General features: G+C 34.6%; 1 non-coding gene across 1 annotated transcript; it reads left to right on the top strand.

The window, feature by feature from the left end:
- Positions 1-10,592: 10,592 nt before the first annotated feature.
- On the top strand, positions 10,593-10,699 carry LOC114051517. Its single transcript, XR_003570161.1, has one exon. It is a non-coding gene; the product is annotated as a U6 spliceosomal RNA (small nuclear RNA).
- The last annotated feature ends 392 nt before the right edge of the window (positions 10,700-11,091 follow it).

The raw sequence follows: 11,091 nt of genomic DNA, 5'->3' as shown, positions 1-11,091 counted from the left end.
ATTTCAATGCCCTTCAATATGTTTTTTTATTCAGGGAAATGAGATGAAGTCTTGCTATCTTTTTCACTTATCCTGAGTTACCACTGCCTGTTAGTGAAAAAGAGAAAACAAACACATTAAGAGTTTAGCAATCAGCTTTCTCCTCATACTTTGTTATTACCTTCCTAGTCACATAGCAGTCACATGTCTTTTTGGACATTCTTATTCCAAAAATAGCCAATTAAAAAAACACAACAAAATTTCCTTTTATTTTCTTTATCATTCATCAAGATGCTTATTCAAAGGTTTAAAACCCTGACTTTTTTTCTTTTAGATGAAAATATTCTTTTGTATTTATCTTCAAATAACTAATATTTCTTCTCTGTCTCTCTCTTCTCTCTATGTATACGTATGAATATATAAATATATACACACCTACGTATATCTATATCTCTATAGACATGTAAGTATATTCATATATATATATACATACATTTCATAGATATATGCATATGTGTCTATATATCTATATCTACATAGATGTGGAAAGAGGGAGACAGAGAAAGGAGAGGAGAGGAGAGAAAAGAGAAGAAATGTTAGTTATCTGAAGATAAATACAAAAGACTATCATAGTCCTACAAAAAAAAAGAGTCAGGTTTAAAATTCTTGAATAAGCTAAGTTTCGTGTAAGGACTATAAAAAAAAGGTTTGTTGGTGTCCTTTTTTAAAAAAAATAGCTATGTTTGGAACAAGAGGAGTATACAAAAAGACATAGGACAGTTTCTAAAAGTGTCTTGGAAGATGAAGACAAATGATGAAAAGAAGGCTGATTGTTCAACTTTTAAAGTGCTCATTTTCTTTTCCTATTCAGAAGGCAGTGGAAACTCAAGATGAGTGAAAATCTGGTAGGATTTCATCTCACTTACCTGAATGAAGTTCAGATAAACTACATCTGAGGGTACTGAAATAAACTGATATATGTGTGCATGTGCACACACACATGTGTTTACATACATACATATGTATATAGAGTGATATATAGAGATACACATAAACAAGAGATATACATATATGTGTATATTTAGACACAGGCATATACCTATAGTAGACATGTGTATATACTCATTTATTATATATATGTATATATACACATATATATATACATACATATAATCTGAGTTGTTAAATTTATTCACTGTGGATCTACATTAGTATCTGCCTTTTTAAACTGTTCTCTCTTTTTTTTCGCTCAACAGAATCAACCCTATACAGGCATTCAAAATGTCATTCTTAGATTCACAGAACTGTAGGATTTCACAAGGGGAAAGAATTTTCAGCCTAACTCCTACTTGAACAAGAATCTTCTGTCCTCTATACCTGACAGAAGTATATCCAGACTCATCTTGAAAATATCAAGTGAAGGCAGCCCACTAGATCTTGAGTATCCTATTATGCCTTTGGATAGCTCTAGTTGTTGGGAAGTTTTTCTTATATCAAGTCTAAATCTGTCTCTTTGCAACTTTTATTCATTCCTACTAGTTCTGCCCTCTGGAAAGAGGTGGAACAAATCTGAATTCTTTTCTATGTGACAGGCCTTCAAATATTGAAGACAGCTATCACTTTTCATCTTTCCTTTTCATCTTTGGCTCCCAGAGTAACGATCTCCCTTCAGGGTTCAGTTCATATCATTTCATATAAGAGATCTTTGTTGATTGTTCCTGTGTTAGCCTCTCTCGGTTTATCACATCTATTTATTTTGTATAGATTTGTATCTTTTGCATTTATTCTTTGTGTGTATGTTGTTAAAATGCTAGCTCCTTTAGGTTTAGAAACTTCTAAAAAAACATTTTTTGTCTTACCCTTGACCCCTTCCCTCCATATACATACCTAGTACAGTGCCTGGGATATAACACACACTTAGTAAGTGATTATTCATTTAAAGAGAAATGAAATGCTATTTTTGTTAGCAAGCTAGAGAGGTGTGGATTGGATAATATTGTTGTTAGGTAGACTAAAAACCAATTGAACATTCAGTACACAAAAGTGTCCATGTCAATTTGGAAGAAGTCTCCAGTTGAGCGCCTGAGGGATCTATGTTTAACACTATATTTAACATTGCTATAAAAGTTTAGATAAAGGCATCATTGACATGCGTATCAAATCTATGGATAGCATAAATCTAAGAAGAATAGTTAATAGATAGGATTAGAGGGGTGGTTCACACTTCAGTGTAAGAATCAGAATTCGAAAGAATCTTGATAAGCTACAATATGGGATCAAATCCTCAAAGGGTATATTAACTAAAAAGTGGTAAGATGGTTTTAGGCTACAATAAGAGAAGTCTATGCCAGAGAAGGAATAGTCATGTTGTTTTCTTCCATGGTTCAGACTACACTTGGTGTATTGTGCTCAGTTTTATATATGGCATTTTAGAAAAGGTATTAATAAACTGGAGTGTGTGAGGCAGGCATCTAGATTGGTGAAATTCCCTAAGACAATACTTTCTGAAGGACTGGTTAAATAAAATAAAGATGTTAACCTAAAGAAGAGATGACTTATGTACATGATAGCTGTCTTCAATGTTTGAAGGCCTGTCACATAGAAAAGAATTCAGATTTGTTCCACCTCTTTCCAGAGGGCAGAACTAGTAGGAATGAATAAAAGTTGCAAAGAGACAGATTTAGACTTGATATAAGAAAAACTTCCCAACAACTAGAGCTATCCAAAGGCATAATAGGATACTCAAGATCTAGTGGGCTGCCTTCACTTGATATTTTCAAGATGAGTCTGGATATACTTCTGTCAGGTATAGAGGACAGAAGATTCTTGTTCAAGTAGGAGTTAGGCTGAAAATTCTTTCCCCTTGTGAAATCCTACAGTTCTGTGAATCTAAGAATGACATTTTGAATGCCTGTATAGGGTTGATTCTGTTGAGCGAAAAAAAAGAGAGAACAGTTTAAAAAGGCAGATACTAATGTAGATCCACAGTGAATAAATTTACCAACTCAGATTATATGTATATATATATATATGTGTGTGTATGTACATATATATGCAACCTGTATAAAGTAACAGAAGAGGAAGATAAAACCATGTTAAAAGTAAAGAAAGTAGGCTATTTTGGCTGGAAAACAGTATATGTGGTGGAGTAATGTGAAAACAGTTTTGAAAGAGAGATTGGAGCCAAATAATAAAGAATTTAAGCAACAAAAAGAGAAGTTTTATATTTTATGTAAAAGCAATAGGAAGGCAAAGAACCTTCTGGAGTAAAAAAAAAAGATGATGAGATGTGCTTTAGTGAAATCAACTTGGTGTCTATGTGGGGGATGGATAGTAGCAAGTAGATAAAAGGATACAGAGAAACCAATTAGAATATTACTTTAATGGTTCAAGAGAGAAATGGTGATGGTCTCAACTAGGGTTATTAGAATAGGAATGAATAGAGCAGAAAAGATATGAGGTGTTGTAGAGGTAAAATAGATGAGACTTGAAAACTCATTAATTGGGTATGGAGAGAAGTGGAGTGATGAATCAAAGATGACCCAAATATTGTCTGCCTGTGTCAATAAAAAATAGTGAGTGTCCTTGAAAAAATTAGGGAATATAGCAGGAGTGATAATGGGAAGGAAATACAATAGTATCCATCTCAGGCATGTTGAATTTGAGAATGTCCATAGAGCAGGGCTTCTTAAACTTTTTCCACTCATGACCTCTTTTCCCGTTTCAGCAGCATTCCTTATTGTTGTGTGGTCTGAGGGCATGCACAGTGCAAAGTTCCTATACTTTGTGTTCAGAACCAAGGCTGCAGTGAAGTTGTGCATGCAACATGGGCAAGCACTGCTAGAAACACCTCAGATTCATTACACATTTTATTTCTAATTAATTTTTGGTCATGCTTTTTCAGAAACCTTTTACTGTCACCAAATTTTTCACAACTCCATATGGGGTCACAACTCACAGTTTAAGAAGAGCTGCTAAGTATCCAATTGCAAATGTCTAGTTGTCAGCTGGGGATTTGGGACAGGGGTGTTGAGTAGAGAGAGATGAGTATTGGATATGCAGATTTGGGGGTCATTTGTAAAGTAATGAAACCCATGATAATTGAACACATGGAACTTGATGAAATCACCAAGTAGATTGAGAGTAGAGCAAACAAAGAATACTGCATCTTCAAATGTATCTGTAGATAGAAGTAAAGACATAGATGATGATCCTGAGAAGCAGAGAGAGAGAGGGTTGTTCAGACAGGTAGGAGGAATATCTCAATGAAGCTGTGTCATGAATACTCAGAGAAGAGAGCCTCCAAAAGGAAGGAGTAGCTAATGGAGTCATATGCTACAGAGAGGTTAAGGATGAAGAATAAAAAAAGGCAACTGGATTTAGCAATTAGGAGGTCACTGGTAATGATGGAGGGAGAAATTTCAGGAGAGTGCTGAGAAGATACCAAAATGCTAGGCTTGAGAAGTTAAGTAAAAGTAAGAGAGTAAAAGTAAATGTGGGTAGCATTTTTTTTTACCATTAGAGAGAAGAGAGGTATAGGATGACAGTGTGAAGGAATGATAGGGCTAAGTGAAGGTGGTTCTATGGACGGGGGAGATGTTACCATGAAAAAGAATGTACCACAAAAAACAATGACACATTCTGTGTTAATATCTAGGAAAGAAAGAAAGGGGGAAAAAGGAAAGAAAGAGAGAGAGGGAGGAAGGGTGGAGGGAAGGAGGAAGAGAGAGAGAGAGAAAGAGAGAGGAAGGTAGGAAGGAAGGAAGAAAAAGAAAGAGAAAGGAAGGAAAGAAGGAAGGAAGGAAGAAGGAAGGAAGGAAGGAAACATTAGATTTATCTTCCATGTTTCTCCTCCTGTTAATCTCCCTATTTTCTCTCCCTCTTTCCCTGACTATTTGCTCTCTTCTGGGATACAGTTTGGACTTGGGATGACCTCACTGTGAGCAGTGAGCAGAAGATGGCTTCACTTAATCACTCAAAGGTGATTTCTTACTATCTTGTCTCCTTATTTATCTTTGGTCTGAGTTTTCCCTTAGCGATTTTCTCCGTTCCTCACTGGAAATATTATCCAACTTCAAAGTTTTCTTCCTTAATCTCAATGTAGCTATGCCAAATTGCCTCAACCAGGTGGTAAACTCCTTGTATTCCAAGTCTCCATCTTCTTTTGTCATCCTTAAATGATAAAAGACCAGGGAATCTTAGAACGGCAGATTCTTTACAAAGTTTCCTCTGATGTTCTTTAAGTTGATTTCACTGGTATATACATATTGGAGGAAGGCCAGACACACACGCAATGTGTTCTTCCCATAGAGTTGTTCTTGTTGCTACCAGCAGAGAAAGCTTGCCAGACTTTGAACACGACATCAGTTTCAACTTCTTGAAGAGTTTCCTTCTACAGTAATGGCCATTATCTGCCAAGAAACTCTGGGGTTCAAAACAAGTGCCAGAATCAAGAATGTCCCAGTTTCCAAAAGAAGAATATCACAGGAGCCATCATGAACTTTTCAGGTATAAAACTAGGGCTTCCCTGGGTACCTGCCACTGGGAGCCATGCCAAATGTTTGGGGAAAAACTAACAGCAACAGTGATCTTAGAGGTCTATAGTATTGAGAACCAAAGACTTCAGGATAATCACCAATGATTAGTAGTAGCCAGGAAATTTTAGGTTGAAAAATAGTGTGACACCATGGGGGAACAAACAAACAAACTGGCCTTGGAGTAAGGACACACTTGACTTTAATCCTGCCTCAATTATTAACTATGATCCCAGACAAGTCATTTATTTTCTCTCTTCAGTTTTCTTACCTACAAAATGGGGATATGCATACTTGCACTGCTTACCTCAGTACTTTAACCAGTGAGATAAGATACATGCCAAATATTTCACAACCCTTAAAACTTATAAAATTTATATCATTATTATTATTATTATTATTATTATTAATTATTGTTGAGTTTTAGTTCATCTCCTTAATAATAGGTTTAGCACCTTTGATCTAGATAATAGCTTTGGATCTACATTTTGACCACATCTATATTATAGGAAAGAGTCATCATAGGTTTCTGCTATATACTTCAAGGAAAATGTAATAAAAATAATAATAATGATAACTAATATTTATAAAGCACCTTCTATGTGCTAGGCACTGTGTTAAGCAGTTTATCATTATTATCTCATATAAACAAGTCTGATAATATAAACTTTATGCTTCAGTTAATATGGATTACTTTCACTCTATATGTCTGCCCCCATGCCTTTATTCATACTTCTCCCTATGCCTGGAATGTACATTCTATTAACTATCCCCAATCTCTACCTGTAGAATTCGTTTGATCCTGTAAGACCCAGTTCAAATGAGATGTTCTTCATGCAGAATTTTCCTGCTTCATGCAGAGATAGTCTTTGTATCCCCAGTGCTTAGCATTTTGCTTCGCATACAGTAGGCAATTAATAAATGGCTATTGATTGATTCTAAAGTGATACTTTCTTTTTCAGACTGCACAAATAGCATTTTGTACATTCTTTAGTCACATAATTTGTTCTAATTTGTACTACACTTATACACTTATTTTTATTGTTATGCTTTTCCACCCTCTACCACAACCAACATTCTATTCCATGATAGATCTTTGTAAGTTCTCTCACTGCTGTGAGAGTGCTTAATACTAGACCTGTGTTTTCATCAGTGTGAAAAACTCCCTGTGTGGAATTCCTCCACTAATACAGATCAACAAGTCATATGCAACCTAATAATGACTCAAATAATAAGAAGTGTTCATATAGCACTTAAAGATTTGAAAAATAATTTATAAATATCATCTCATTATATCCTTACAGCAATTCTGGGAGGTAGGTGCTATTATGATCCTCATCTTACAGATGAAGAAACTGAAAGGGACGGAGGTTGAGTGATTTGCCCAGTGTCACACAGCTAGTTAGCATCTGAGACCTGATTTGAACTGAAGTCTTCCTAATGCCATGTCCAGTGTTATATCCACTGTGCCTCTAAGCTGATCATAAAATCTTAATAATATTGTCTGGAGGTACGGAGAGTGTAAGTGACTATGTTTATGGTCAGACAGTCTGTATGTTTCAAAGGCAGAATCTGAGTCTAGGTCTTCTTAAATTCAAGGCTGCCCTCTCCTACATATAACTTCTCTTTTAACACACGGTAACACACTTGTTGTTTAAATTTTTTAATTTAATGTTTTCTTGTGAGTTTGACTACATCCTTTTCCTAGTCAGGGACAACTTATCTAAGGAGGGATGCTAGTAATCGATCTTGACCTATCTTCTCTGGACATCTGCTAGACGAGGCAAGTCATAATTGCGAAATTTCTAGTTAAAGTGAGTTGATTGAAGCAAGAATATGAGAAGTGCAAGGAATATTCAGTGGTACTCTTCAAGAATTCCATGGACTGATAGTTTGTCTACAGGAAAGGCATCAGAAATAAAATCCAAATCATAATTATTACCTCGTACAAAAGCATAATATATGGGGATCTGGAGTAATGCACACTCTTTTGGTCATTGCCTCTCAAGAGACACAAAACTGGAAAAGGTTCAGAGAAGAGCAACTTGAAATGATCAAAGGGACTGAGTAGCTTGCATTGATTAAAAGGACTCTTCAGTCTGGAAAGATGAAGCCTGAAACAGCTATGATCAAAGCACATAAAATCATGAAGGCCATGGCTAGAGTGAACACAGACTCGTTCACCAAATCTGAGAACATTGTTACTAATGCGCATGACTTGATCCTTGAGAGAGATAGTCCTAGGTTAAAACTAAGGATGTACTAATTTACACAGTGGATGATAAGAAATATGGAATTTATTAATGCAAATAGTGGTACCAGTGGAAAATATACACATGTTCATGGAAGTTCAGAAGTACAGAGTTGAGAAAGACCATCTAGTCTAACCTGTACTTTACTAAGAATCTCTTCTACAAAATATCCAAAAAGTTATTATCCAGCCTTTCCTCAAATACCTCATATATGGGGAAACCTACTATTTTTTGAGGTTTCTCATGCCCGCTTTTCAATTTCTCCAGTTCTTAAGGAAGTTTTTCTTTACATCAGGCTGAAATTTACCTCTTTGAAACTTTCCATTATTATTCCCTGTCCTGTTCTCTGTTTGAATTTGATTGTAAATTCCTTAGTAGGATTATTTCATTGAAAACATCCTTGGTACAAGTCAAGTAACCAAGTATTGAGGTACATACTATGTGCCAGAGATGATGACTGGGATAGTTATATGCTACAATCTGTTTCCACATGATTCTGATTTCTTCTGTTATATTTTAAAAAGCTCTTTGTTCCAGGTAAGTTGGAATTTGTAACTATTTGGTATGGCAATATCTAATAATAAACAATAAAAATGTTCATAAGTTTGTATGGATCAATGTCATAGTTTGATAGTTATGGACAAACATATGATCTGTAATTTCCAGGTTTCCCAGTCAGTTTACTAGTTGAATTATCAAGATTATTTTGGAATCTATATTTGCCAGTTCATGTCATATAGCAAGCTTTTGAAATACAGTTCTAGTCAACAGGTCACTTCTTGTTAGTTATTTGCTATATTTTTGTAGCAGGCCATAATGCACTGCACAGTTTCTACAATTTTCTAGCATAATTTGTATTGCTGTCTAATCCAGGACTCCTGATGTGTTTAGAGAAGACAGCCTCACACAGAATACCCATTCCAAATGCATCTTTATAAAAAACCAAATTACTGTGGCTCAGCCATTTGTTAAGCCCTTTCTTGTTGACATTTCATTGGCCAAGTGCATATGGCAATTGCCCAAATTATTTCAGCCTTGGACTTTAGACATTGTATAGAAGGAAAAACAGTTTCAGTTACATTAAACAAATCCAATGCTATGTATCTATTGTTGGCCTTTACCATGGCTTGGTGAATGGATATCTACTTATTCCAAAAGCATTTTTGTAGGTTTTTTTTAAACTTATTTAACATGTGTTCTGAGAATTTCTATCAATCCTCCTTCTCTCTCTCTCTCACTCTCTTTTTTTTTTTTTTTTTTTTTGGTTAAGGAAGGGCTAATCTTTCTGTAGCTACTTTAGGGTGAAGGCCCTGTACTTTATAAATGTTGTATAGTATTTTGTTAAGATAAGTTCCAAATCTGTTATGATCCATTTTACAGTTTTGAAAGTACATATTAAAATGATATTATGTGACTGTTGATTGCATTAAATGCATTTCCCATGTAATAGATATGGAAATTGAGTCTTAGAAAAATTAATGGACCTGCCCAGGGCATCACAGCTAGTAAGTGTCTGAAGTACAATTTGAATTTTAGTCCCTGATTTCAGGTCCAGCACTCTAGTCACCATTTCACACTGTGGTCTAACAGCCCTCATTGTCTTCCTATGCATAAAAATAGTTAAAATAAATGTAATAGTTAAAATAAATGTCTTTATACAAATGGTTATGAAATGAGTTGAGTGTATTGCTACAATATTTCATGTGCAACTACTATGGTACTTAAAAAACATTCCTTGTTACCACTTTTAGAGAAGAAATATCTGTCCAGAATATTGGCAGAATTCAATATATCTTATCACTCTTGTGTTCAAATATCCTTCTGGTTATCCTGCCATTATCTAGCCATTGTCCAACTTTTTAATTACTAAAAGTACTGTTATTCAGAAATTAAAAATAGAAAGTGATTATGCTTAGATATAAGCTATAAAAGTATACCATTACTGTAGTTAATAACCTTGGATAGATAGATATATCCATATAGATAGATAGATAGATAGATAGATAGATAGATAGATAGATAAATGGATAGATAGATAGATAGATAGAAAACGATGAGTTGGAGACTATGATCGTTCAACAAATTAAATTAATTTCCTACTCACATGTTTCAGCAAGAAAATCAATGAGAGCGGTAATATACTTTATAATCATCAAGACAATCAGATAATGAACACAAAATCAAGTAAAAAATACGTCACTCAATATTAAGTGTAGGGGATATACAATGTAAAAGTCTAAACGTGAATGACAATTCAAATCATCTATTAAACTTTTAAATATCTGTTTTCTAATAACCATGCAGGCCCTAAGACTTCTGAGTAGCATGAAATTATAGTAGACTACCTCTGATAATGTCTCCTATATTCAAAGTCACCTATTCAGCATGAAGGAATGCTGTGAAATTAGCATATGGTGAAATAAGCAATAGCAAGAGTAAAATTTAAACTTGCCAAACCATTTACCCAGAGAGTTTCTTATTTAGCCAATCATTTGTTATCTCTACAAAAATCAACAAAGTGTTAAATATCAGGATGTTAGGGGCATCATATAGACAGTATAAATGAACCTGGTTACATCTATATCCTAATGTAAAGCAAAATTGATGGATCTTGGTACGATCTTAAATTTCAAGGTTCAGCTCACAAATTGAGAAGTTCCTTATGGGTTTGAGTGCCCTAAAATAGAAATGGAATCTGACTTTTAAATAATTTGAACTGATTTTAAGAATCTTAAAAGAAATCCAACTAACTAATTTCTATACTAGCTGTCTGAGAATAAGAAAAGGCCATGCTGACCTGAGTGGAATTAAACTAAAATATCTCAGAATGCTCCCTTCAACAGCATATATTTTAAAACTGGAATGAAACAGAGAAGATTAGCATACCCCCTGAGCAAGTATGATGCACAAATTTGTGAAATGTTCCATATTTTTGACCAAATTAGAATAAAACCTCTCTGAATCTCATAAACTTATTTCAATTTACATTCCAAGATTTCATTTACTGAGTCAGGCAAAGATTTGCTGGTAGTTAGTAAATAGTTGTGTGCATTTGCATGGCAACAAGGAGTCGATAATTTCCTAAGTCAATTACTTTCATAACAGATCTTGTATGGCTCATATCCCACTCGCCATTTATTCATATCTACACTCACTTGAAGGAAAGTTTGCTTTTTGCCTTATAAGTATGGGAGAGGTGTAGGAATTTCATTTCTAGTTACCATTTTAAAATATATCTACCTACTGTATTAGTTGTTTTCTATTACACATCCTCCATCTTCCTCATCACCAAAAATGTCTAGCTTTATTTTGAGAAAAAAATTGTA

This window comes from Vombatus ursinus, unplaced genomic scaffold, assembly GCF_900497805.2.
Source record: "Vombatus ursinus unplaced genomic scaffold, bare-nosed wombat genome assembly UNPS02014802.1, whole genome shotgun sequence".
Lineage (NCBI taxonomy): Eukaryota > Metazoa > Chordata > Mammalia > Diprotodontia > Vombatidae > Vombatus > Vombatus ursinus.
This window is presented reverse-complemented; position numbering and strand designations above follow the sequence as displayed.